This window comes from Tupaia chinensis, unplaced genomic scaffold (genome assembly GCF_000334495.1).
Source record: "Tupaia chinensis unplaced genomic scaffold, TupChi_1.0 Scaffold000037_13, whole genome shotgun sequence".
Lineage (NCBI taxonomy): Eukaryota > Metazoa > Chordata > Mammalia > Scandentia > Tupaiidae > Tupaia > Tupaia belangeri.
The window spans coordinates 697,392-704,398 of NW_006159471.1; positions in this window are offsets into that span (position 1 = coordinate 697,392).

Below are 7,007 nucleotides of genomic sequence, written 5' to 3' on the forward strand. Positions count from 1 at the left end.
ATCAGTGGGACATCTTCCTTTTTCCCAAAATGGCTAGATCGCAGGGGCCATGGAGCTGTCTCTGCCCTTAGTTTCTTTACCTTTTGGGATACCAATAATCTGGATGTATGGGCGCTTAGTGGTAGCTAGTATTTCTCATTTCTGTGCTTATTTTCTTAATTTTATTTGATAATTTTTTCTAGGTCAGAGGTTTTGTTTTCAACGTGTGAGATTCGGGAACCAGCAGTTAGCGTAATGGCTATGTCGCTGAACTCCCACGTAGTCGACTGTGGTTCGTGTTCCGGACCCAGTGGCTTAAAATTCATGCCGGGCGCCTGTGCGTGCGTGCCCAAGATCCCAAGGGGAGAATGGAGGAGAAGGGATTGCGGCGTGACCATCCCCTCTTGGGGGTGATTTCTCGCTTTCTATGTCTCTGTCTGTCTGGTGAGTGCACGTGCCCTATAGCGAAAACCTCTCAAAACAAAACAAAACAAAACAAAAAACATGTGAGATTCGATCTTCTGCATCTGCTTTTAATACTTTTGAGGGAGGTTTTGATTTCCTGTATTTTATCCTTAATCTCTAACAGCTCCATTTGATTCTTTTTTATGGTGTGTATTTCCTCTTTTAGATTGGGCAAGAACCTCCTCACTTCCTGGAACTCATCTCTTTTCCCCTGCATCTTCTGGAGTTCATTGTCTCTCAGCTCTTGCATCTTGTTTAGATTTGTCACTATGCATATTCTGAATTCTCTATCAGACATTTCCATGAGTTCCACCGTACTATCTGTGGATGATGAAGGATTGTTCTTTTCCCTTAGGGGAGAAATATTTTCTTGATTTCTGATATTTCTTGTGCCTCTGTGGTGGTTTCTGGTCATTCTGTGACAAAATCTCTCCTCTATTGTGTTTTGCAGTGTGGTATCCACAGAAAGATTGTGAGTTCAGATTTATAAACAGGAGTTTCTTTCTTAAGACAGGAGGTTTAATAAGCGTTAAGGATTTCAGTGACCTTAAAAGTAGATGCTTGGCTCCTATGCACTTAGGTCTGTCTAGATACTCAGTGTGTGGAGACTCAGATTTAAAATGATTTCTGTCTCAGTGTGTCCAGGGTCTAGAAGATGGGGTGTAGAGCATAGCTTCAGTTGTCTGTGTCCCCAAATAGTGCCAGGATACACCTCAGATTTAAAATGACTTCTATCTCAGTGTTTTGGGGGTCTAGAAGAGGGATTTAGAACATAGCTTCAGTTGCCTTGGTCCCTGAACACCCCGGGATACACCTCAGATTTAAAATGACTAGCATATGTATTTTGATGTTCAGTGAAAGCCCTTTCAATCTGATTTCCATCTTTTTTTAAAGAGGTTTTTGCTTTAGGGTGTATGTGTGCTTGCTGAAGAGAGAGAGGCAGACATAGTGAGAGGGAAATTGAAATATCACCTCCTAGAGGGGATGGCCATGCTGCAATCCCTTCTCTATTCTGGGATCTTGGGTATGTACACACATGCATTTTGCATGATTTTCAAGCCACTGGGTCTGGGACTCGAACAGTGCTCTGCCATATGGGAGTCCAGCGATGTAACTACTATACCATGTGCTGGTTCCTCCATGTCCTTTTAACATGTCCTTGCCATTCTTTGAACACTTCTTTACTGTCAATCGTAAGATACTCCAACTTCATTTTGAGCTTTCCCCTCTCCATCTCTGGAATCTGCCATTTCTCAGGGAGTCTTGCTACTTTTAGTGAGAATATTATTTAGAAACCAAGCGGATTGGTTGGTGTCCTCACAGCTTCTGAGTGCTACTGTTCCCAGGTTTTTTCAGTGGAGAGAGCTAGGTGGTAAATGTATGTTTCTATTAGGTTGTTGGAAAAGTCATGATGTATTTTTTCTGTTTTTCTCTGCAAAATTTTGTCATGACTTTTCCAATAACCTAATATGTGTGCGTGTGTGTGTGTGTGTGTGTGTGTGTGTGTGTGTTGGGGGGGTTAACTTTTCAATTTGTTACCTTATGTAATGAAAAATTTACATGAAAATGAGGGATTGAATGTTAAATATTTGCACATCTTGCCAAGTCCTGCAAAATTCAACCACTTCGATATTTTATTGACAAAAAGATTACACATATTAAATGCTTCACACTGAAGCCTAAGTCAATTCCAGTCAACAAATGTCAGAATTAATATGCAAAACTCTCTGGAAACTCACCAGTCTCATATACACAAAATGTGTTTTTGTTTTGCAGACTTTTACTTATTTCATTTCCTAGTTGAAAAACATTTCTGTAGGGATTTAGTCATTTTAAAAGTATTACACAGTTTTGTTTACTTGGGTATGATCAAGTATTGAGTAGATCCCTTTGTGATCTTTGCATCTGCAATAGTATAGCCCTGATTAGTATATGGCCCAGATTTTTGAATTTTTTCATAAAATAGTATACAGGTAAGCAGAAAGGTGTAACATACTAGGAGATAAACATTAGCTATCCTAGACCTTTAGAAGTTGTCTGGGAATCCAAATGTGGCTGGCCATTTGGGAGTCCAGCACTTTAACCAGATCATGCCACCTGCTGGCCCTTATATGGGGTTTTAATAACCCAGGTCTCATCCCAAACATAAAATGCTAAGTATTTTTATGGAAAATCATAACTGTAGTATGATTAGGCATTTAGCTTTGTTTTACTCTATTTTCCACTGCTATCACAGAATGCCACATACTGGGCAATTTGCAAACAATATTAGTTTAGTTGGCTCATGGTTCTGGAGACTGGGAAGTCCAAGACCGAGGTGTTAACATCTGGTGAGGGTCTAGGGCAGAAGCAGCTCATGAAGACAGAAAACTGGGTCAAACTCATCTTTTTATCTTTTTATTAGGAGCCCTTAGTAACCACCTCACTCTCTGGACAATGGCATTAATTCACGAAGGCAGAGCCCTTATAACTTAATTACCTCTTAAAGGTCTCACCTCTTACTACTTACTGTTACAATGGGCTTTGGATTTCAGCATGAGTTTTGGAGGGGACATTCAAACCATACCAGTTTGACACAGGATTGAAAGTGATTAGAGTAAGGCCAGCAGGAGGTGTAATGGTTAGGGTACTGGACTCCCACATGGCCCACCGGGGTTGGAGTCCTGGACCTGGAGGCTTGTAGCTCACGCTGGGGGTGTGTGTGTGTGTGTGCATGCCCAAAATCCTGAGAGGAGAATGGAGAAAATTGCAGAGTGGGCATCCCCCCTGGGCTGTGATTTCTCATTTTCTCTGTCTCTCTGTCTCCAGCAAGCACATGTGCCCTATAGCAAAAATCTTAAAAACAAACAGGAAAGGGACCAGCAGATGGTGTTATTGTTATGTTGCTGGTCTCCCACATAGCTGACCATAGTTTGAGTCCTGGACCTGGCGGCTTACAACTCAAGCTGAGCATATGTGCATGAAAGCACAAAATCTCGAGAGGAGAATAGAGAAGGGATTGTGGCATGGCCATCCCCCTGGGAGGTAATTTCCTGCTTTCTGTCTCTGTTTCTTTCTGTCTCTGGTAGGTGCATGTGGCCTATCGCAAAAATCTCTCTCAAAAAACCAAAACAACACAACAACAACAAAAAACAGGAGAAAGGCATATTTTGCCTCCTCTCTAGGCTTAGGTCACTCGAATTTGTTCTTAGAAATAAATCACATTGGGGCTGGCAGGTGGAGTGGTTAAGATGGCTGGACTCCCACATGGCTGATTGCAGTTCAAGTCCTGGATCTGGCAGCTTGCTTTCTCACTTTCCCTCTCTCTCTGCCTAACTTCAAAAAAGTAAAAATGACAATGAATAAAAAAAAAAAAGAAATAAACCACATTAAGTATTATTTTTGCAGAGTTGGTTATTTCCATCGACGATAATGGCAACCCACATGTGACCAGGGATGAACTGGAGATCTTCTGAGGGGTTACTTTGAACCTCATGCCTGGTACCAGCACAGTGGGTCCTTTGTGTCCTCTCTGGCTCTGAGCCTCCCTGGTCCCGAACCTCCCCAAAATTTGGTAGACAGTCTAGTTTATTTCTAAACTGGTTTTGTTTGTTTCTGGGTGACCTGGATTGCTCCCCTTGGGTGAAGGGGTAGCGGTTTGTTCCCCTCCAAGCAAGGGATAGTGGTTTGCTCCCCTCAGGTGAAGGGGTAATGGTTTGCTTCCCTTCCAGTGAAAGGTAGTAGTGTTAGGGAAACCCAAGGTATGAGGGGAGCAAATATAATGGATCTTCCTCTTCTGCCTTTTTATATTTATTTATTTGGAGAGGTTTATGCTATAGGGTGCGTGTGCTCACCAGAAAGACAGAGACAGAGAGATAGAAAGTGAGAAATCACTCCCCAGGGGGAATGGCCACACTGCAATCTTTTTTCCTCCATTGATACTTAAGAATAAGTATCTTGGGCACCCATGCACATGTGCCCAGCATGAGTTTAAGTCACTGGATCTGGGACTCGAACCACAGTCAACTACGTGGGAGTCCAGTGACATAGCCATTACACCAGCTGCTGGTCCCTCTCTTCTGCCTTTTTAAAACTGGGGCCGGCAGGTAGCGTGGTGGTTAAGGGTGCTGGACTCCCACATGGCCAACAGTGGTTCTAGTCCCAGACCTGGCGGCCTGCTTTCTCACTTTCCCTCTCTCTCTTTCTCTCACTCTGTTACTCTAAATAAGCAAACAAATAAATAAAGTTAAAGAAAAATAAATGAAGTTAAATAAAAATAGTTATTTTAAAAAATTAGGAAAAAAATCCTGCTTCAGTTAGCTGCTGTACACTTCCACTGGAGAAACTGAACTGTCCTGTATATGGGCAAATGAGAAACTGAGCCTCTTAGCTCCAAAGGTAAAGGGCACTTGCTTCTCCCTGCAGGTAGGCACCCCAGGTGACTGGGAGCCATACAGAGTGTCTGAAAAGGGGGGATGATTTACTCCTGTTCAGACGAGTAGTGGCCCTTACAAAATAAGAGCTGACCACTGAAGTGTTTTGGGACCCCTTCAAGGATGCTAAATTCTTGCAGGGAACTGAGACAGGTCCATCTTGACATGAGAGTGACATTTAGTAGAGATACACTAAAAAAAGCAGCATGCTGGTCCACCACATTAAAATCCTTAGATTTCCACAGGCTTATTTCTCCTTTAAAAAGTGATAAACATTAAAAAAAAAAAAAAAGAAAAAAAGATAAACATGGGAAATGAGACATCTGCAGTTTAAAAGGAGCAGAGAGGACGACCTCCCCTTTATGGGCACCACAGCTAGCTTTATGTATGACAGCTATGGTGCCTTGGCCTGCAGGTATTTAGATAAATGGGAAGACCTTAGAAAAGGTGATCTTAGCATTTTCTCAGGTAAGAGGTTTGATATTCCTAAATCAGTGTCTGCATGCTAAATTAGAAAATCTGGGTATCATATCAAAAAAAAAAAAAAGAGAACAAGATTGCTAGTTTAATTGGTACTAAAATTAAATGTAGGGACCAGCAGATGGTGTAATACTTACATCACCAGACTCCCATGTAGTTGGCGACAGTTCGAGTGCCAGACCTGGCAACTTAAAACACACTGGCTGTGGGTGTGTGCATACCCAAAATCCTGAGAGGAGAATGGAGAAGGGATAGTCGAACACCCTGGGAGGTGATTCTTACTTTCTGTCTCTCTGGCGAGTGCACACACCTTATACCAAACTCTCTCTTAAAAATATAAAGAAAATGGTAAATTCAACTCCAAGAAGTTAACAAAAATAAATTAGATACTGTCTAGAGAAAAATAACAGAAGCTGCTTCCAAAATTAAGAAGGTACCAAAAAATTCCCGTTGTCTGGACGATTTCTGTCTTTTCCTATCTCCTCTCTTATAAACTTGGGAAAGATACATATTGGCAGATCAGTTGACATAATAGTTATTAGTTATTTATTTTAGTAAATTTTTATTTCATTTCTTTTATACATTCAATCACATTTAGCTTACAAAGTGAATATTCCAACTTGAGAACATTTCTCCTTTGTCTAGTTGATAAAACTATAAAATATCTTCAACAGATAATACCACATTTCTTTGTCCCATTAATACTTTGCCTCTCTATTTTTCATCTAAATGTCCTTCCTCAGACTCTAGTCTTTTACACACACTATATCAGGTATTCACATCCACTTACTGTGTTTCTGTATCCTTTAGTCAATCAGTTTCTGTCATAGTGTGGACACTCAGTATATATTAAGTGGGAACATACAGTGGTCTCTCCTTCATAGCCTGGCTGCTTCACTCAGCAGTAAATTTTCCATATTCTTCCATTTTCTGTCAATAGCCATGGTCTTGTGTTTTTTTTTTTTTTAGGGCTGAATAGTATTCTATAGAGTACATGTGCCAGTTTTTCAATCCATTCATCTGTTCATGGGCATTTGAGTTGGTTCCATGTCTTAGGAATTGTGAATAATGCTGCAGTAAATAATGATGTGCAAGCACTTTTCTGAAGAAGAATTCTGTCCTTTGGGTAGATACCAAGGAATGGGATTGCTGAATCATATGGTAGTTCTATTTGTAGATTTTTTGACGAATCTCCAAATTGTTCTCCATAATGGGTGAACCAATTTACATTCCCATGAGCAATGTAAGAGGGTTTCCCTTTCATCACACCCCCACCAGCACTTACCATTTTTTTTTTTTTATCTTAGTCATTCTGACTGGGGTTAGGTGGTATTTCATTGTTGTTTTGATCTGCATTTCCTTTACAATGAGAAATGTTGAGCATTTTTTTCACATACCTTTTGGCTATTCGAATGTCATCCTTAGAGGGTGGTTTTGTCAACTCATTCTCCCATCTTTTAATAGGGTACATCATCTTTTTTTGGAATAGCTGCTTGAGTTCCTTGTGTATTCTGGTTATCACCCTTTTAACTGACACACAGTTTACAAAAATATTTTCCCATTCTAAGGGCTGTCTATTCACACTAATTACTGTGTCTTTTGCCATGCAGAAACTTCTTAGTCTGATGTAATACCACATGACTATTTTGGGGATTAGTCTTATTTAAGAAG